Genomic DNA, 22822 nt, shown 5'->3' on the forward strand with positions numbered 1-22822 from the left:
GGGAGGCAGTAGTAATCCCAATAGGAAAACCAGGTAAAGATCTGACAAACCCAGGGAATTATAGGCCTATTGCGTTAACATCCAACATATGTAAAGTAATGGAAAAAATGGTAAATGAAAGGTTAACATATTATGTAGAAAATAAAGGATATTTATCCAATTACCAGAGTAGTTTCAGGAAGGGGAGAAACACCATGGATCCAGCTATATGTTTAGAACATGAAATTAGGAGAGCACAAATTAACAGAGAAAGTGTAGTAGCTGTATTTTTTGATATTGAGAAAGCATATGATATGATGTGGGGAGAAGGGTTATTAGTGAAACTAGGTAAATTGGGGATTAAAGGTCGTATATTTAAATGGATTAAGGATTTTTTATTTGGGAGGTCAATACAAGTACGAGTTGGAAATCAATACTCAGGAATATTACATATTGAAAATGGAACACCTCAAGGGAGCATAATAAGTCATTTACTATTTTTAGTGATGATAAATGATGTATATGAAGAAATTGTAAATGAAATGGGAGTTTCACTGTTTGCGGATGATGGGGCAATCTGGAAAAGGGGGAGAAATGTGAAGTTTATTGTGCAGAAACTACAGAGGGCTATAATAAAAGTACAAGAGTGGTCATATAAATGGGGATTCAAATTTTCTGTGGAAAAGACAAAGATAATGTTTTTTACTAGGAAGAAAATTGATAGTGAGGTAAAAATTATATAACCAGGAATTGGAGAGAGTAAAATACTATAATTTTTTAGGTTTATGGTTTGATGAGAGGATTACATGGATGGTTCATATTCAGAAAGTAGTGGACAAATGTAAGAAGATACTTAATGTAATGAGATGTTTAGTTGGCTGTGATTGGGGGGCAGATAGAACAGCTTTGAAGGCTATATACACTGGGTTAATTAGATCTGTGTTAGATTATGGTTGTGTGGTGTATGGGTCCCATCAAGTACTTCTCTTAAGAAAATAGACAACATTCAATACCAGGCATTGAGAATATGTACAGGTGCAATAAAAACAACTCCAACAGCAGCATTACAGGTTGAAATGGGGGAGATGCCTCTAGAGATGAGAAGGATACAGCTTTCATTGAATTACTGGATTAACCTACAGGGCCACAGTCAAGAACACCCAGTACAAGTTACTGTCAAACCATGCTGGGAAAAGGAGAGAAGGGAAACAAAAAGTTTTGGATGGACAGTGACCCAGAGAGCAATACAAATTAGCATAGCCCAATTAAATGTGGTTCCAACAGTTCCATTACCTTCAATTCCACCTTGGATACTTCCAGATGCAACAGTAGACTTTACAATATTAGAACAGAAAAACAAGGATAAACAGCATATGTATAATTCAGTCATCATACAGGAATACATTGACAGATACTACAGTTTTGTCCAAATTTATACAGATGCATCAAAAGATTCAGTAGATAAAGTCGGAGTAGCATTTATAGTACCAGAATTTCACATCAAAGTAGGGAAGAGGATCAATAATGAGGTCTCAGTATACACAGGTGAAATGATTGCAATATTGTTAGCAGTACAGTGGGTCGAGGATACTAGGCCTTTAAGGACAGTTATTTGTTCAGATTCAAGTTTAGCAATAAAGAGTTTACAGCACAGTCATTCAGACAATAGAGCAGACATTTTGATAGAAATACAACAAACACTATTCAGAATTCAAATGATGGGCTTACAGTCACATTTTTTATGGGTACCAGCACACATTGGCATTAGAGGATACGAAATGGCAGATAAGGTAGCAAAAGAGGTAACAAAAAGAAGTAAGATTGATTTAAGTATTAACATAGGTAAAACTGAAATTAAAGACATTATTAAGCAAAGACTGAAGGAAAGATGGCAAAAGCAATGGGAGGAAGAGCGGAAAGGACGGTGGTTCTACAGAGTCCAAAGGAAAGTGGGAGAGATGAGATGTGCAGGAAAGAACAGAGAAGAGGAGAGTGATTTCAAGAATTAGATTTGGACACACTGGTCTGAACAGTACACTTTTTGTAATGGGCAAGCATAATACAGGCAGATGTGAATACTGTGGGCAAGAGGAAACGATAGAGCATGTCATTGTACATTGTGAGAGGTATGAGGAGGAGAGAGAACGGATGAGTGAGCAGTTCAGAAAAGAAGGAGTACAATTTGATTTGGTAGATATTTTGCAAGGGAGTTCAAATAAGTGCTATCAAATCCTGATGCTTTTTCTTAGGGTAACCAATTTGTTCGGAAGGATATAGGTTATTAGAATATGTAATGGTGTTGTTTGATCCACACTCCATGCCAGTTGGTGGCGGTAATGCACCAAAAAAGTTGTTTGCCAACCGCCAAAAAACACTATATAGAAGAAGAAGAAGATTTTTGCACAGAGGTTGTTGGATGTCTGGAATGTGCTGCCAGGGGTAGTGACAGAGCCAGATACAATAGTGGCATTAAAGTGACTTTTAGATGTGCACATGGATATGCAGTGGATCATGTGCAGGCAGGTTAGCTTTGTTTAATTTGCATCATGTTGGCCACAAACTTCCTCAAGTTCATGGAGTCACGGGTGGCTGAGCTGTACAGAATGTGTGGAATGACCAGTGACTGTATTGCCTACTGGCACCTATAAAATATTTAAAAAATAAACTTTCAAATTTTAGAATTTTAAATTGTCTTATACTTTTTTATTATCAGTTTATTAAATTAGAAGTTGATTGATCTGAAAATCAAAACAGAAAAGGGGGGGTATATTGATGGGAAAAGATTAGCATTATTTTTAATGAACATGTGTAATTGCACTAAAAAGACACTAGGAAAGACTGATAAGAGATTTACCTGTTAGCGAACAGTTAGGTGCTGCAGTTACAGAATGTGAATCCAGGATGAACTGGCATTGGGATTCATGATGACTAAAAATATGTGGGATGATTCAAGGACTATCACCATTACAGGGAATTAGTAGTGAACAAACTAATGGGGTGAGAAGCTCTTAAGTTCCAAGAATCTGATGGTTGTATTCTGGGATCCTAAAAGACGTGGTTGTGGAAGTGATGGATGCTGAAAATGCGTGGTGGTGCATATACAAGCTATACAGTTTTCAGCCACTCATTTCTGGGACTGATATTCTCTGTTGGGAAGGACTTAACTCATATGTCTCAGGGATGGTCATAACATAAGCATGGATTTGGGCGGCACAGTGAAGCAGCGGTAGAGCTGTTGTCTTACAGTGCCAGAGATACAGGTTTGATCCTGACTGTAGGTACTGTCTGTATGGAGTTTGTACATACTCCCACATGGGTTTTTACCAGGTGCTCCGGTTACCACCCACACTCCAAAAACGTACAGGTTTGTAGGTGAATCGTCTTTAGTAAAATTGTAAATCGTCCCTACTATGTAAGATAGTGTTAGTTTACAGGGTGATCGCTAGTCAACGCAGACTCGGTGGGCTGAAGGGTCTGTTTCCCTGCTGTATCACTAAAGTCTAGAGTCTAAAGAATGTAAAATCAGGAGAAAAATTAAGGAGAAAAAAAAGCTAAGGAGGAAGACAGGTAAAAAAAGCGAAGAAGCAAATAGAGCCACAATAGACACAACTGATAGGATAAATGTAAGGAAAGATGGTATTCAATCAAACTAAAGAGTGCTCTCGTAAAACACAATGTGCTGGGCAAAATCTCAATGGGCCAGACAGTATGTGAGGCGGGAATGTACAGATGATGTTTGATGTTAACATTTGATGAACGTTTGTCGGCACCGGTCCTATATTCGCTGAAGTTTAGAAGAATGAGGGGGGACCTCATTGAAACGTACAGAATAGTGAAAGGCTTGGATAGAGCGGATGTGGAGAGGATGTTTCCACTAGTGGCAGAGTCTAGGACTAGGACTAGGACATTCTTTTAGGAATGAGATGAGGGGGAATTTCTTTAGTCAGAGGGTGGTGAATTTGTGGAATTCTTTGTCACAGAAGGCTGTGGAGGCAAAGTCAGTGGATATATTTAAGGCAGAGATAGATATATTCTTGGTTAGTACGGGTGTCAGAGGTTATGGGTAGAAGGCAGGAGAATGGGGTTAGGAGGGAGATAGAGGGCGAGATTGAATGGCGGAGTAGACTTGATGGGCTGAATGGCCTATTTCTACCCCTATCACTTATGATGTTTCAGGTCGAGACCCTTCTTGAGAGCTCTGTATCTCTCTGTCACGTGATATCCAAAATAAAATCAATGAGCTCATGGCTCAAATAGAGATAAATGGGCATAATCTTATACTAACTGCAGACAGGGTTATAAGGTCATAGCTGCAATCTCAATATTAAGGGGTATTTGACATTTGGAAGAACAGTTGGCAACAAAATGGTGGCAGGTAGCTTTGATAATAAGAAATGAATACAGCTGTGGGAGATAATTTTTTAGAAAAGATAAAGTCCATTTGGATAAAAAGTAGCAAGGGCACGAAGATTGTGGTCACGGTGCAAGAAAGTTGCATCTATAGCCCCTGATTGGAAAGATTATAAATCAAGACGTAATGGAGTTATGAAAGAGTAGTGAGGTAATCATGGGTGATTTTTTGTCTTCATGTAGATTTGAATAATCAAATTGGTAATGGGAGCAATGTGAATGATTTAGAAGATGAATTTTGGGAGAGTTTCCTCAAGCAATACCTTATAGAACCAACTAGGGATGCAGGCTATTTTAGATCTGGTATTGGGTAATGAGACAGGTTTAATAAATTATCTCTGAGAAAAAGATGCTCCAGGAAATAGTAATCACAGCATGATAGAATTAAGCGTCCAGTTGAGAGGAAGAAACAGCACTGAACTGAAATAAAAGGTAATTACATAGGAATGAAGGTAGTGTTTGGTAATGTGCACTGGGCAGATAGATTAGCAGGTGAGACAATGGACAAGCAGTAGAGACATTAAAATAAATACTTTATAACTTTCAGAATATATATATCTCATTGAGGAAGAGAAGGATGATGAACCAAACACAACAAATCAAGGATGTTACGGAAAGCATCAACATTAAAGTTAGTAATTGGCCTGATGGCTAGGATAATTCAGGGAGTAGCAAAGGAAAACTCACAAAAATAAATCAAGAAGGAGAAATACATTGTGAGGACAAACTAGCAAGAATTATAAAAAATTAACAACAAAAGCTTATTTAAGTGAAACGAGAAGTCAAAGTGAATACTGGCCCTTTCAGGTTGTTGCTGGGAGATTAACTATGGGCAACAAAGAAATACAAGGGGACTTTAACAGATATTTTACATTAGGTTTTATAGTTAGAACATGTGACAAACACCTCATTACTACTAGAAATGCATGGGATGAATTGAGCACTATCACCGTTATGAAGGAATTAGCATTAAGCAAACTAATGGAGCTGAAGGCTATTAAGTTCCAAGGATCAGGGCGTGAGCAACCCAGGGAATTCGGCGAGCAGAGCTGCGAAAAGGTTGCTGGATCTCAGCTACCTCGTGTTTCTCAGAACTCAGAAATATTTCCTTTGCTCCATAGATGCTGCCTCACCCGCTGAGTTTCTCCAGCATTTTTGTCTACCAAGTAAATATAGGCCAGTTAACTTCAAGGCTATTATTGGAAAAATGTTGCAATCAGTTTCTAAGGAGGTACATTTGTATAATTATAAAGTGATCAAGCAGTGTCAGCAGGCTTCATGCAGGGGAAATTAGGTCCACCAAATTTATGAGTGTTCTTGGAGGAAATATCAGCTAGTGTGGACAGTTGGGAATGAGTAAATGTAATGTATTTAGAATTTCAAAAAGCAGTTCAACAAGATGATAGCAAGGTGGCGCAGCTAATAGAGCCCCTGCCTCATAGCAATAGAGCGCTGGGTTCTTGGGTGATCTTGGGTGCTGTCTGTGTGGAGTTTTAACGTTCTCCCATGACTGCATGGGTTTCCTCTGGGTGCTCCAGTTTCCTACCACATCCCAAAGACATGCGGGTTGCACAATAGGTGCAGGAGTAGGCCATTTGGCCCTTCGCGCCTGCCCGCCATTCAATATGATAATGGCTGATCATCCAACTCAGTATCCTGTACCTGCCTTCTCTCCATACCCCCTGATCCCTTTAGCCACAAGGGCCACATCTAACTCCCTCCTAAATATAGCCAATGAACTGACCTCAACTACCTTCTGTGGCAGAGAATTCCAGAGATTTGCCACTCGCTGTGTGAAAAATGTTTTTCTCATCTTGGTCCTAAAAGATTTCCCCCTTATCCTTAAAATGTGTCCCCTTGTTCTGGACTTCCCCAACATCGGGAACAATCTTCCTGCATATAGCCTGTCCTTAAGAATTTTGTAAGTTTCTATAAGATCCCCCCTCAATCTTCTAAATTCTAGCGAGTACAAGCCGAGTCTATCCAGTCTTTCTTCATATGAAAGTCCTGACATCCCAGGAATCAGTCTGGTGAACCTTCTCTGTATTCCCTCTATGGCAAGAATGTCTTTCCTCAGATTAGGAGACCAAAACTGTACGCAGTACTCCAGGTGTGATCTCACCAAGACCCTGTACAACTGCAGTAGAACCTCCCTGCTCCTATACTCAAATCCTTTTGCTATGAATGCTAACATACCATTGTAGGTTAAATGACCTCTGTAAATTGGCTGGTGCTTAGGGAGTAGATAAGAACATGGGTAATATAGAACTAGTGTGAATGGGTGATCGATGGTAAGTGTTGTTTTGATACGCCAAACAGCCTGTTTCCATGCTGCACTCCACGTAACTTGAGGGAGTGCAGCTTAGGTATACAAGGTTAATTTCCGGGATGGCAGGACTGTCATATGCTGAGAGAGTGTAGCGGCTGGGCTTGTATACTCTGGCATTTAGAAGGATGAGAGGAGATCTTATTGAAACATATAGGATAAAGGGTTTGGACATGCTAGAGGCAGGAAACATGTTCTTGATGTTGGGGGAATCCAGAACCAGGGGCCACTAACGGGTAAACCATTTTGAACAGAGATGAGGACACACTTTTTCACACAGTGAGTTGTGAGCTTGTGGAGTTTTCTGCCTCGGAGGGCAGTGGAGGCTGATTCACTGGATACTTTCAAGAGAGAGCTAGATAGGGCTCTTAAAGATAGCGGAGTCAGGGGATATGGGGAGAAGGCAGGAACGGGGTACTGATTGGGGATGATCAGCCATGATCACTTTGAATGGCGGTGCTGGCTCGAAGGGCCGAATGGCCGACTCCTGCACCTAATGTCTATTGTCTATTGACTTCACAAAAAAAGAGCTCACAATGTTAGAGGTAATAATCAGCATGAATAGAAAATTTTTACAACACAGAGAATTGGGATAAGTGGGTTGTTTAGAAGTTGGTAATCTGTAAACAGTGGGATACTGCACTGGTCTGCGTTTGGATTGTAACTGTTTACAATAAATATTGGTTTTGTCATTATAGACACAAGGAGCTGCAGATGCCAGAATATTACGTAAAACACAATGTTCTGGATGAGGCAGTATCTGGGGAGGACATGGATAGATGACGTATTGGGTCAATACCCTTCTACAGACCATTTGGTCATTGTTGCAGTATAAAAGACATATTAAGCAATTGATGCACAGCAAGTTTGCACAAAGCTGCCAGAGGTGTAGTTGAGGCAAGTGGAATAACAACATATAAAAGACACTCAGACAGGTAAATGGATAAAAACGGTTTAGAGGGATATGGGCCAAGGGCAAGCAAATGGGACTCGCTTAGATGAGGCATCTTGGTTGGCATGAATGAGTTAGACCTAGGGCCTGTTTCCCTGCTGTATCGCTCTATGACTATATTTCTATTCTCTAAGAAATGATTTTTACACAGAATATTATAACATAAATGAAAGGACCTGACTTTGAAGCAGATCATTTCCATGTTTAAGAAAAGGTTAAATGGTGGTTATAGCAAAGAGGTAAAAAGGGACTAGGATATTTAAATGGGTTAAATAAATAAGATTAGTTCTGCCTTCATGTGTCAAGTGAAAGACCAATACTGACTGCTTAAGCCTGTTTGTGCATGGTAATTCATTAAGGAAAGAAAGATAGAGGAAAGAAACAATGGAGTACACAGGAAAATCAGTATAGTAACTATTAACTGTTCCTGTGTCAGTGATGACTGACTTTAGCAGAACCACATCAACTTCGTGGAGGAACACATAAAGGCCACATATAAAGGCATATAATAGGTCTCGGCCCAAAATGTCACCCATTGCTTCTCTCCAGAGATGCTGCCTGTTCCGCTGAGTTATTCCAGCTTTTGTGTCTATCTTCGGTTTAAACCAGCATCTACAGTTACTTCCTACATATAACGACTATAGCTATCTAAGGATGTAATTTCAGAGCTGAGCTGTTCAAGCTGAACTGCAGAATCAGGCCAGTAATGCCCTGTCTGTTGCACTGACAGCAATTATAGCACCTCATTGTGATGCCATTTATTCATTCTGGGTACCAAGATGGGCAGATACATGGGTAGGAGAGCCTTAGAGGGCCAAATACTAGCAAATTATACATATATGCTGAGAACGTGCTGAGAATTGTTTGTGGCCTCCACACTAACTCTCATGGCAAACTGGCCCGGAACAATCGGCTGTGAGGGTGTGGAGATGGTCTCCTTCATGCTTCCTTGTGCTTGGTCCTTGTGCTTAATTGTGGCAGGTATATTAACAATATTTAAAACACATTTGGACAGGTACACGGATAGGAAATATTTAGAGGGATACTAGACTAAGTGGGTCCCGTTGGAGCGCTAGTATGGGTGTTGTGGGCTGAATGGACTGGTTTCCAGAGGGCTTGTATGGACATTTTGTGTCAAATGGATTCTTGGGGTGACAGCTCAGTCACTCAAGCCTGATGTGCTGGTAGCTCACTTATGGCTGGTGGGCTGATAGTTGACTAACGGCTATTCCTTGAAATCCCATTTGAAGCAGGGTGCAAGGCCACCAAATTCAAGTACAGTTTCCAACCACTTTAAGCAGGGTGCAAGGCCACCAAATTCAAGTGCAGTTTCATACCACTTCAAGCAGGGTGCAAGGCCACCAAATTCAAGTGCAGTTTCATGCCACTTCAAGCAGGGTGCAAGGCCACCAAATTCAAATGCAGTGTTATACCATTTCATGCAGGGTGCAAGGCCACCAAATTCAAATGCAGTTTCATACCATTTCATGCAGGGTGCAAGGCCACCATATTCAAATGCAGTTTCATACCATTTCAAGCAGGGTGAAACCATCATAAAACCACCATAAAACTACACAAAACACCACAAAACACCACATAAACACCACACTCACAGTTCAGTAAACATTCAGTGTGTTCAGTTGATTCACAGCTCGGCCAGAGTCATGACCTCTCCCTCCCCATCTTGCAGAGACTGAGCCACACCCACACGTCCGGGTTTAATAATCCCTCCCCCCTCCCACCAGAAGGGTCATGGCCTTCAGGAGAGAGAATCTCAACATTTTTTAATCACTAATAACTCTTTTATTTTTCATCAATGGGAAAAATCCTCTTGGCCTAGGCAGCGGAGGGGGACTCTGCATAAATGGCCATAAATCACAGCCACAAGTGGCAGCGTTTTTTCTAAAATCAATATACAGAACAACAGGAAGTGTTCAAGATCAGACTTTTAGTAATATAGATGAGGTAAATGCGGAGAGATGGGCCTATCTTAGATAGGGACAAAAAACTGGAGTATCTCAGTCGGACAGACAGCATCTCTGGAAAGAAGGTCTGGGAGATGTTTTGGGTTGAGACCCAGAAAAGGGTCTCAACCGAACACGTCATCCATTCATTCTCTCCAGAGTTGCTGCTTCCCTGCTGAGTTACTTCAGCTTTTTGTGTCTATCTTCAGTTTAAACTAGCATCAGTTCCTTCCTATACCTTTGATAGGGCATCTTGATCAGCATGGGCAAGTGGGCTGAAGGAGTTGATTACATGCTGTACAACTCCATAACTCTTTATGAAAATGTCTCAATATTTGTCCTGGTCAGTATTACAAAATGCGGAATATAACACCAGCAGCATGTTTTCTTTGATGCCCATTAAACCCCCATCACATGTATCCACCTATCACTTGCCTGACTTTGTCCCATCCCCACCTGTTTTCCAGCTTTCTTCCCCACCACAATAAGTCTAAAGAAGGATTCCGACCCAAAACGACCTTTGTTCATGTCCTCCAGAGACGTTGTCTGGCTTGCTGAGTTACTCAAGCACTTTGTGTCATTTCGCTTTTGTAAACCAGCATGCTGTCGCTTGTGTCTAACACATCCCACTACTCTGCATCTGAAATGTGATACCAATGGAATTTTGGAACCACAGAATTCTGTTTTGGGGAGATAATAGAGAGACTAGGCAATGGAAATACAGTAGATATCTGTATTTCCATCACACATCAAACCCTTGACCACCCTGCACAACCATAGCCGTAAACCTGGCTCACCTCCAAACTACTACAGCCTTTGTACTAAGGGTGCTGTTGTATCATTAAATTTTCAATGATTTGCCGAGCCAGTGGAAGTGCTTTAAAATGTTTTATTTGGGCACAGTAGTTGCATGCTATCAGAGTGAAGCATTATAAGACGGAATAAAAAGACTGCAGACAGAGTTAAAAGAGTGCACATAACTAACAGACAAATGACTGTTTAAATACTGAACATGCAGCTGAAAACAAGCTTCCTTATAGAGTATGAGTAGAATGCTTACAGTTTACAGTTTACAATTTACAGTTTAGTTCATCGTTACGTGTACCAAGGTACAGTGAAAACCTTTTGTTGCATGCCATCCTGTCAGCAGAAAGGCAATACATGATTACAATCAAGCCATTTACAGTGTAGAGATACACGATAAGGGAATAACATTTAGTGCAAGGTAAAGCCTACAAAGTCAGATCAAGGATAGTCCCAGGGTCACCAAGGAGGTAGATAGTAGTTCAGCACTGCTCTCAGATTGTGGTAGGAAAATTCAGTTGCCTGATAACAGTTAGGAAGAAACTGTCCCTGAATCTGGAGGTGTGCGTCTTCACAATTCTATACCTTTTGCCTGATGAGAGACAGAAGAAGAAGGTGTGGTCAGGGTGTGACTCGTCCTTGATATGTATGGCTATTAATATTTTATAGTGTCTCGTACTGGCTCAAAAAACAATCACCTATGGGGTTTTCCTTCTTTATGGCTCCAGATCTCAGGAGGCTGGTGGGCATTACCTCATTACCTTTGTACCATGAAGAGGTTCTTGCTGACAGTTCTGCCTGGGTTCTTATCAGTGGTAACCTTGAGTTCACAGCCTGTTCTTTGTCCTTGTGCTGATGTTCACAGAATATCCTTTTCAAGGAGTTCGATGTTTGGAATAAACTGACCCCACCATGCTCTGCAAACCCCAAATAAAAGATCGACAAACCCTTCCAAATTTGTTGCAAACCCCTACAGATGCACTCCATATTTTGGCTTGCAGTATTTGGTCTGGTTTACCTCATAAAATTGGGAATTCAGCATATATTAATTTGTTCTGTTGTTGCATTTAATGTGCCTGTAAACCTACACCAATTAAGAATTTCATTGTTTCGGTCCCCTTGCATATGACAATTAAAAACTTTGACATGATAATTTAGCCAGATTTCTATGTCACGGTTTCCTGTAATTAAACCAACAAATAAGGTCAGAAAACGCAGGCTGAGAGAACTCATGGCAAAATGCATTGCTAGTTGGCTTCAAGACAGCAAGCTGAGCATGTGAGTAAGGGGAAAGCATTGAGTCGTGCTGTTCCACACTAATCAGTGCTGGAACCACTGCTGTTCACAATTTAAGTGAATAATTGAGACTCTGCAATCCAAACTACAATTTTTACATTTGCAGATGTAACGCAATTAATGTGTGGTGGGAGGATAGTCAAAATCGAGGACAATAAAAATGATAGGAGGACATTAATAAAGTTGCAAAATAGGCAAAGATAATTGGTAAATGAAATTCAACACAGATTAATATAAGGCAATATATTTTGGTTAGAAGAACTGAGAGATCACAGGTAACTGGCATTAACAGAATTGAATATAAACACACACATCTGAGGAAAGAATAAAGTCCAGGCTTCTTTAATCTGGAGAAAAGAAGACTGAAGGGTGACCTAACTGAGGTCATAAAAATTAAGGAGTATGTTATCTACGGGAGAGAGCATGAATTGTGATTAAAAAAATTGTCACTAAGAAATTCACAAGGGAATTCAGATGTAAATTTACTCTAAAAATGAATGTTGCTATAATCGGGAGTGGTTGAGGCATATGCTGTAAAGAGTATCAAGAGTATCAAGAGTATATTTAATTGTCATTTGGACCCCTGGAGGTCCAAATGAAATGCCGTTTCTGCAGCCATACATTACACACAAATAGACCCTAGACACAACATAATTACATTTTACATAAACATCCATCACATAGCTGTGATGGAAGGCCAAATAAACTTATCTCTCCACTGCACTCTCTCCCCCCCGATGTCAGAGTCAAAGTCAAAGTCAAAGCCCCCGGCTGGCGATGGCGATTGTCCCGCGGCCATTAAAGCCACGCCGGGTGGTCCGAGGTCGCACACCGGGTCTTGATGTTGTAGCCCCCGGTGTGCGCTCGCAAAGTCCCGCATTCCAAGCCGCGCGGGGCAGTGATGTAGGCCCCGCTCCAGGAGCTCTTCGACCCCTCAACTCGGGCGGGAGAAGTCGCCGTTGCAGGAGCCCCGAAAAGCGGTCTCCCCCCAGGGAGCCGCGGCTCCCGGTGCCGCCGTCCACAGACCCGCAGCAGCAGCCTCCGAATCGACAGCAGCAGCAGCGGCATCGGCAACGCTCCTCCACCGCTCCATCCGCTCCGGTCTCGGCCAGCTCCGCGACGGTGAGGTGAGTCGGCACCTGAGTCCCCGGCTTCTTCCTGTTGGAGGCTGCTCCTCGTTGCGGCCCCAACGACAGCTGAGACCCGACGAGAAAAGGTCGGGTCTCCAGTGCAGGGAGAGATTCAAAAGTTTCCCCCCCCTCCCACCCCCCCACACACACACCCCAACATAAAATAACAAAAACTACATAAAAACACAGACAAAAAATAATAAAAACGCGGACAGGCTGCAGAGGCCGCTGCTGACCAGAATCGCGCCGCCTAGAGATATTTAGGGGAGACTGCACAATCATTTGAGTGAGAAATAAATAGTGGGTTATATTATTTAAATACTTAGGTAAGTAAAAACTAGAAGAGGTTTGAGTGGTTGAGCTAATTTGCAAGCTTTCCTGTTCATCATATATAACTCAATGTAGTATGCAAATACAACCATAGGATAGCAAATAAGGCTGAACTTCAGAGGCACATAAGGAACAGGCAAATGCTGGAATCTTCAGTAATAAACAAAGTAATTTAGCGGACCACAAATCTGTGGAGGGAATGGAACTGTGATGTTTTGGATCATCCTTCTTCAGACTGCAGATTGAACTTATTTCTGTTCAGTGATATTTGTTCAGGACACCTAGTAGAAAGTTCTGAAGAAGGGTCTCGACCCGAAACGTCATCTATTCATTTTCTTCAGAGATGCTGTCTGATCCGCTGAGTTGCTCCAGCTTTTTTTTTATCTATCTTTGGTTTAAACCAGCATCTGCAGTTCCTTCCTACACACCTAGTAGACTTGTTCAGCCTTACTCAAATGCTGTTTTGGGAGTCCAATAGTTCCCCTAAAGGGCAGAAAAAAAAACATAGTTTAATCTCATCTAACAGATTGAAACATAGAAACATAGAAAATAGGTGCAGAAGTAGGCCATTCAATATGATCATGGCTGATCATCCAACTCAGTATCCTGTACCTGCTTTCTCTCCATACCCCCTGATCACCTTAGCCACAAGGACCACATCTAACTCCCTCTTAAATATAGCCAATGAACTGGCCTCAACTACATTCTGAGGCAGAGAATTCCAGAGATTCACCACTCTCTGTGTAAAAAACGTTTTCCTCATCTCAGTCCTAAAATATTTCCCCTTTATCCTTAAACTGTGACCCCCTGTTCTGGACTTCCCCAAAATCGGGAACAATTTTCCTGCATCTAGCCTGTCCAACCCCTTAAGAATGTTGTAAGTTTCTATAAGATCCCCCCTCGAGTGATATTCAAAATGGGAAGCAAAATCAGCATAAATATAAATAATTGAAAGAATCCGATTTCTGATTGACACGTAGCTGAAAATGTAAAAGATATGTTTTGAACCAAAATTAGTACGAAATACCTAAATGCTACACAGATTAACAAGGACTGTAGAAGCAAAGCTTTGGTAGATCACTGGAGAGATCAAATTCAAGCTCCTTACAGCTGCTAGAGAGCCAAAGAAAAATATATCCAAATTTTAATAAAAATCTTCCACAAATCCTGCTGTCAGTCATTCCCTCCAGCCTTGGCAACACTCGCTTATAATGTGATTTCCAAAATAGACAGAAGGTATAACCTAATTAAATATTTCTCTCATTTATTTGCAAATGACAAGCTCTTGTGAATTTGTTCAATTTGAACCAGTTTCAATCTTCTTGAATATCCAAAATCTGACCCAACTGAATTAATTGATATTCAAAAACTATTTGCTCAGTACTCATTATGATGCATTTGAGATAATGATGAAAGCTGGAGACTGACTCTTGGGGATCAAGCTGCTATGGGATATATGGACTGAAAACCTATCAGGCCAAATGATTTCTTTGTTACCATCCTTTAACTTAATAATCAACATTCCATTAAAACAAGGCAGCCAATTATTGTGTAGGAAGGAAGATACTTGTTTAAACCGAAGATAGACCCAAAACGCTGGAGCAACTCATCAGGTCAGAGAGCATCGCTGGATAAAAGGAACAGGTGATGTTTCGGGTCGAGACCACAAATGTGCTATAGAGCCCTTATGTTGTTTTCTTGTTTGATTTTCTTCTTTCCCCTCCTTACATCTCCTGAAGTCAATAATTCACGCAGAACAGGTACCGGCTGTTCTCTGATGTTGCATCTATGTGTTTATTTATGAACCTACACAATGGTGTCAGAAGGCTTGTGAGACAATACTATACAATCAGATAAATTTATTGCACAGCTGGAAGTCATTAAGAACATAAGAAATAGGAGCTAGAGTAAGCCGCCCATCCCTTTGAACCATTGAATACATTGAGATCAGGGCTGATATTCTGCATCAGTAGCATTTTCCAACACAAATCGATAGGGTGGTGAAGAAGGCATATTGTATATTGGACAGGACATGGAATATAAGAGTCGTGATGGGATACGGCTTTATATTACTTTGTTTAGGCTGCATTTTGGGCATTGTGTGTGGTTCTGTTTGCTTCAATACAGGAAGGATGTGGAGGCTTTGGAGAAGGTGCAGAACAGGTTAAAAGATATACTGTAGGAAGGAACTGCAGATGCTGGTTTAAACCGAAGTTAGACACAAAAATCTGGAGTAATCTGCGGATCAGCATCTCTGGAGAAAAGGAATAGGTGACGTTTCGGGTTTAGACCCTTCTTCAGACTGCCAGATTAAAGGGTAGTAGCTATAAGGAAAGGTGGGATAAACTTGGATTGTTTTCACTGGAGTGTCAAAGGCTGAGAGTCCTACTGCAGTTATACAGGGCCCTGGTGAGACCGCACCTGGAGTATTGTGTGCAATTTTGGTCTCCTAATTTGAGGAAGGACATTACTGCTATTGAGGGAGTGCAGCGTAGGTTCACCAGGCTAATTCCCAGGATGGTGGGACTGACATATGATGAAAGAATTGGCCGACTAGGGTTGTATTCACTGGAACTTAGAAGGATGAGGGGGATCTTATGGAAACATATAAAATTCTTAAAGGATTGGACAGGCTAGATGGAGGAAAAATGTTCCCGATGTTGGGAAGTCCAGAACCAGGGGTCACAGCATAAGACAGAGATGAGGAAAAATGTCTTCACCCAGAGAGTTGTGAATCTGTGGAATTCTCTGCCACAGAAGGTAGTGGAGCCCAATTCACTGGACGTTTTCAAGAGTTAGATTTAGCTCTTAGGGCTAAATGATAAAGGGATATGGGGAAAAAGCAGGAACGGGGTACTAATTTTAGATGATCAGCCATGAACATATTGAATGACGGCGCTGGCTCGAAGGGCTGAATGGCCTATTCCTGCACCTATTCGTCTATGTTTCTATGGAAACCTAATGGAAGTTTCTAAAATTATGAGATGTATAGACAGGCAGAATCTTTTTCCCAGGGTGGAAATGTCAATAATTAGAGGGTATAGTTTAAAGGTGAGAGGGACAAGATTTAAAGGGAGTGTGAAGAGCAAGTATTTTTTAACTCAAAGAGTGCTGGGTGCCTGGGATAACCTTCCAGAAGTTGTAGTGGAAGTAGATATGACAGTGAGATTTAAGACGCATTTGGATAGGTACAGGATATGCAGGGAATGGAGGGGTATGGATTACATGCAGGCAGAGGAGATAATTTTAACTTGGCCTCATATTCAGCATGGACATTGTGGCCAGAGGACCTGTTCCTATGCTCTATGGTTCTGTTTTAGGTATTAACCCCATATCCTTTGATAACCAGAAATCTAACAAAACTCCTAGATACAAACGACCATTGACCATGTCTCTGTGACTTTCCCAGTTGGAGAGTTCCGAAGATTCCCTATCCTATTGACAAAATTCCATCTCACCAGAGTATGATAGCCAATCCTTTGTTCTGAAACAGTGCCACCTGGTTCAAGGTTGCTTAGTCAAGGCAATGCTTCTGACCCCAAAGGTCGTCGTCCATTCCCTCCACAAATGCTGCCTGTCCTGCTGAGTTTCTTCTGCTCTTTGTGGTTTCATTCACTGCAGCTAGCCTGTCAAGCTCTCTAGGAATTGCGTACACTCGGCAGAAATATTCTTCTCTTCTAAACTGTAAAGGATACAATCTATATCTACTCTACCTCTTCTCACACCTATTAGAGTCATAGAGTCGGACGGCACAGAAACAGGCCCTTCAGCCAAACTTGTAAACGCCGACCAAGATGCCCCAGTCCCACCTGCCAGTGTATAGCCTGTATCCTCTAAACCTTTCTTAGATCAGCCGTTCACACAAGTTCTATATCATCCCACTTTTTGCATCCACCCCCTACACTCTAGGGGCAATTTACAGAGAACTAATAACCTACAAACCTGTAAAGGGCCTGTCCCACGAGTATGCGACTGCATGCAGCAAGCGCGACCTAACGTGGTCGCTTGCGCCGTACGGCCTCGCGGGGCCGGTCCCACTTCGATCGCTGGAGCTGTATGGAGTAGTGCGGAGCTGTTCCCGACATCGCGCGGGGCTCCGAAAAACTGACACTGTTCAAAAATTCCGCGCGACCACGGCCTACTGGCCCGTAGCCGCCTCGACGCCATACGCACCGCCTCAATGCCGTATGTCATGCGTGAACTTCCCGCGGACTTCGCTTGAACTTCATGTCACTCACTCGACCTCCGCGCGGCCCCCGCTTCTGGTTTGGTCGTGCTTGCCGCATGCAGTCGCATGCTCGTGGGACAGGCCCTTTAGCTCGCACTTGCCACATGGATTTGCATGCTCGTGGGACAGGCCCTTAAGTCTTCAGGAGACGTGGGAGAAAATCGGAGCCCCTGGAGGAAATCCATGCAGCCACCAAGAGAACGTGCAAACTTCACACAGACAGCACGCGGGGGCAGGATTGAACCCGGGTCTCTAGCACTGTGAGGCAACAATTCTATTAGCTGCGCCACTGTACCACAGAATGGTACACTTTCCATAGTCCTTACGCTGACTGGTTAGCATGCAACAAAAGCTTTTCACTGTATCTTGGTACATGTGACGATAAACTCCACTGTGGTTTCATACTGTTTGAATATGATCTCCTTGCTCTTACACTTTACACTTCATGCATTTCTGTTAGCATTCTTAACCATATTACCTCTCTGTCCTGCTCCCTTCACCAATGTGTAGACATGCACTCTTATATTGCTCTGTGATTCCAGATTCCTACTATAATTATGCAATAATCATGTATTCTATTGCACTGAGTAGCATCACACTTTGCAAAATTAAATTACATCCCCTGTTTTAATGCCCACCAGGACCAATCAATAAATGTCTTTCTACAATGTTGAATTGTAGAATTTCGTCGTCATCAACTGCCAATTTTGATATAATCAGCAAACGTAACCATGGCTTCTGCAATTAAGCTCAAATTATTAATATATCATAAAACTGGACTGAGTACTCTCTTGCATGCTCCAATGCATAAAACATTTTAACCTTTGAAGGTCATCTTGCCTGTTCCCTTTGCTTTCACCCACTGAGTCAATTTTAACTTCAACCTACTACTTGCCCTTAAAAGTGAGCATAATTATTGTAATTCATTGTTTCTTCACGTTTACACAACTGCATATATAGTAATCGTTACCAAACAGCAAAGAAAGGCACTTGTCTAATTTTTGCCCAAATTTGAGGAAGGAGAAGCCAGTTATGTTATTGTGTCCCTAGTACTTTCCCAGCAGACTCATTAAATTCATGGTAGCTTCAGTTTAAGAAATGAGATGGACAGAAAGCCAGGAGTTGTGAGGCAGAAGGTGTGGTTCAGCTTTATTATTGTCACCTGTACCGAGGCACATTGAAAAGCTTTGTTTTGCATGCAATCCAATCAGATCAGATAATACCATGCATAATGCAGTCTAGTCAAACGTAAATACAATAGATTGAGCAAAGACAAATATACAGTGCAGAATATAGTTCTCAATATTGTTGTGCATCAGTTCCATAAGCAAAGTCCAATGTCTGCAATGGGGTAGAGGAGAATCTGGCAGAGCCCTAGCTTATGGAAGGACAGTTCAGAACCTAATAGCAGAGGAGAAGAGCCTATTCCTGTATGAATTCTGCCATTGAGATTATGATGCAAATCATAATTGAAAACATAGAGGCAGGACAATAACAATATCATTGTCACATTTGCTGAAGTATAATGAGGTGCTACATCTTGGCAGGACAAATCAAAATAGGACGTACATGGTAAATGGTAGGGAATTGAAGAATGTAGGTGAACAGAGGGATCTGGGAATAACTGTGCACAGTTCCCTGAAAGTGGAATCTCATGTAGATAGGGTGGTAAAGAAAGCTTTTGGTGTGCTGGCCTTTATAAATCAGAGCATTGAGTATAGAAGTTGGGATGTAATGTTAAAATTGTACAAGGCATTGGTGAGGCCAATTCTGGAGTATGGTGTACAATTTTGGTCGCCTAATTATAGGAAGGATGTCAACAAAATAGAGAGAGTACAGAGGAGATTTACTAGAATGTTGCCTGGGTTTCAGCAACTAAGTTACAGAGAAAGGTTGAACAAGTTAGGGCTTTATTCTTTGGAGTGCAGAAGGTTAAGGGGGGACTTGATAGAGGTTTTTAAAATGATGAGAGGGATAGACAGAGTTGACGTGGAAAAGCTTTTCCCACTGAGAGTAGGGAAGATTCAAACAAGGGGACATGACATGAGAATTAAGGGACTGAAGTTTAGGGGTAACATGAGGGGGAACTTCTTTACTCAGAGAGTGGTAGCTGTGTGGAATGAGCTTCCAGTGAAGGTGGTGGAGGCAGGTTCATTTTTATCATTTAAAAATAAATTGGATAGTTATATGGATGGGAAGGGAATGGAGGGTTATGGTCTGAGCGCAGGTATAAGGGATTAGGGGAGATTATGTGTTCGGCACGGACTAGAAGGGTCGAGATGGCCTGTTTCAGTGCTGTAATTGTTATATGGTTATATGGTTATATAATGAAAAGTAGAAACATGGAACTGCAGAAGCTGGTTTACAAAAAAAGACACAAAGTGCTGGAGTAGCTCAGCATGTCAAGCAGTATATCTGGGGAACAAGGACAGGTGACATTTGGGGTTGGGAATCTTTTCAGACTGATCAGTCTAAAGAATGGACCCAACCTGAAATGTTACCTTTCCATGGTCTCCAGAGATGTTACGCTGAGTCTTAGCCCTGTCCCATTGTACGAGTTCATTCAAAGAGTTCTCCCGAGTTTGCCCTGATTCGAACTTGGAGATTTACGGTAGTGGCCGCTCGTACGAACTCCGGGCTCTCGTGGACATTTTTCAACATGTTGAAAAAGCTCACGAGTCTTCCCGAGCTTACTGTGTTTCCCGAGTACCTGCCGTAAGCGTTACGAGCCGCTAAGAGATGTCCCCGAGCTCTGACGTACCCGCTACGTTGATTCTACGTGCTTACCACAAGTGTTTTTTTTTTAAAACTCGGGATAGCACTTGAATTAACTCGTAAAGTGGGACAGGGCCATTACTCCAGCATTTTTTCATTGTAACTCAAAAAAGAAACAAAATGCTAAAGTATTTAGCATTTTGTCTCTTTTTTGAGGTACAATGAAAAGCATTGGCTTGCAAGCAATTTAAACATAACAGATATGCCATACAGAAATACAATCACTTCAAACTCAAATAAAATTGAGAGAGCAAAGGAGAAGATACAGATTGCAGAATATAGTCCTTAACATTACAGTGTATTCTAGTACATCAGTTCCATAAACACATTACAATCATGCAGCATTACTATTGTAATTTGACAAATTTATTAGGCTTCTTAGGGCTTGCTGGAAAGACTGCTTACAACATGAAAGAACATTTATTTGACTGCTTAGAGCATGAAAGAAAACCAGTATATGCAGTCAATATTTCCTGGATACATTTGATACAATGTTATATTATGAGCTCATGGAATAGGACAGAATGTTGACTAATTAACAGGAAACAGAGAGTTGGAAAAAACAGGTTATTTACATGTTGGCAAGCTACGACCAATGGTTGTCATGGCAAATATTGCTAGAACCTCAATTATTTACAGTCTACTTAATTAGTTAACTGAAGTGTAGAGTGCCTTGTCGCCAGATTAGTTGATTGAATTAGAATTTGGTGAGAAAGTAGGTTGTGAGGAGAACAGAAGGGTCTACAAAAGGATGCAGTTAGATTACAAATCTAACTGTTTAAAACATTTTACCGCAAATTACTTTTGAAGATCAGACAGGTTTTATTAAAAATCGTTATTCATACTTTAACGTTAGGAGATAAATGAATATTGTATATACTGCTTCAAATAAAATTCCAGAATGCGTCATCGCACTTGATGCTGAGAAGGCATTTGACAGACTAGAATGGGGATACATATTCAATACACTTGAAAAATTTAAGATTGGTCCAAAATTTATCTCTTGGATCAAGCTGATATATACCTCAAGCTTCTGTACTTACCAATAATCAGAGATCCCTTTTCTTTAGGCTCTTTCGAGGTACTAGACAGGGCTGTCCTTTAAGCCCTTTATTGTTTGATATTGCTTTGGTAGCTTTGGCCACTGCTCTTAGGGAATCCCCCCATATTTTTTTGAGGTATTGGCCATGGGAATAAGACATATAAGCTATCTCTCTACGCAGATGATCTGTTATTGTATATTTCTAATCCAGAGAAATATATTCCTGCAATAATAGCTTTACTTAACCAATTAAGTAGTTTTTCTGATTATTGTAATGGCACCAAACGTGGTGAATAAGGCCAGACATCAGGCAGGTTCAAGCAGTAGTTTTATTCAGGTGTTACATGTCGGTGCTACATGTAGGTGTTGGTCGGCAAACGTAATTATCATTGCTGCTGTAGCTGAGCGAGGTTGGTCTCTCGGGCGTAGCTACCTGTTGACTGCCCAGGTCTCGTGGTGAGATAAGCTTAAGTAGCAGGACACTCCCCCTAGCCCATGATGTCACGTGCCAGCCCTCGTAGCTGCTGATGAGGGTTCGACCATAAGTGGTGTTTCAGCTGACGCCACATTATAAATTTAATCTTAGTTAGAGTGAGCTTTTTTCACTAAACAATAAAATTTCAAATTATGGCCAGTTTTCATTTAGATTAACTACCGACTGTTTTACTTATTTAGGTATTAAGATTACCAAGGAAATACAAGGACCTATTTAAAGCCAATTTTGTCCCCCTTAATTGACTATGTCAGCCAACAGTTTACTAAGTGGTCACCAATGTCCTTATCCTTAATCGGCTAAATCAGTGCTATTAAAATGTTTACTCTACCTAAATTTTTGTATTTATTTCAGATGATACCCATTTTTATTTCTAAATCCTTTTTTGATATTATTGATTCAAAAATTCCTTCATATATATATATGGCAGAATAAAAATCCCAGACTAAGTAAAAAATACTTAGAGAAATTTTAAAAAGATGGTTGTTTGGCATTGCCGAACCTTAGATTTTATTATTAGGCAGTTAATGCTCATTATTTAACGTTTTGGGCAAAAGATTTAGAAGATACCCAATGTCCAGGATGGATCAACCTTGAACGTGATTCTATGCAAGGGTTATCATTGGCTTCTATCCTAGGGGCCTCATTACCTTTTACAATTATGAGATTGAATATATATATACGATTAACCCAATAATAAGACACACATTGCGAATATGGTTTCAATTTCGTAAGTTTCTTGGATTGAATGATTTTATCTCATCGAGTCCTACCATGTCTAATTTTTTCTTTCAACCCTCTAGTACTGATCAAGCCTTTCTGCTATGGAAGAGGAAGGGATTAGTTTTTTTTCATGATTTGTTGTTAGACGGTTGTTTTATGTCTTTTGAACAACATCCAATAAATATAATTTATCTAATTCATATTTTTTTAGATAGTTACAAATTAGACATTTTTTGAAGGCTATTTTACCCTCTTTTCCATTATCATATCAAACTGAATTCACCGGGAAAAAAATTACATTTGAACCCTTATCAGAAAGGTATAATAATGATTATGAGTTGATTTTGAAATTAACAGTAGGTACATCTGA

Source organism: Leucoraja erinacea, chromosome 9, assembly GCF_028641065.1.
Source record: "Leucoraja erinacea ecotype New England chromosome 9, Leri_hhj_1, whole genome shotgun sequence".
In the NCBI taxonomy this organism is placed as follows: domain Eukaryota; kingdom Metazoa; phylum Chordata; class Chondrichthyes; order Rajiformes; family Rajidae; genus Leucoraja; species Leucoraja erinaceus.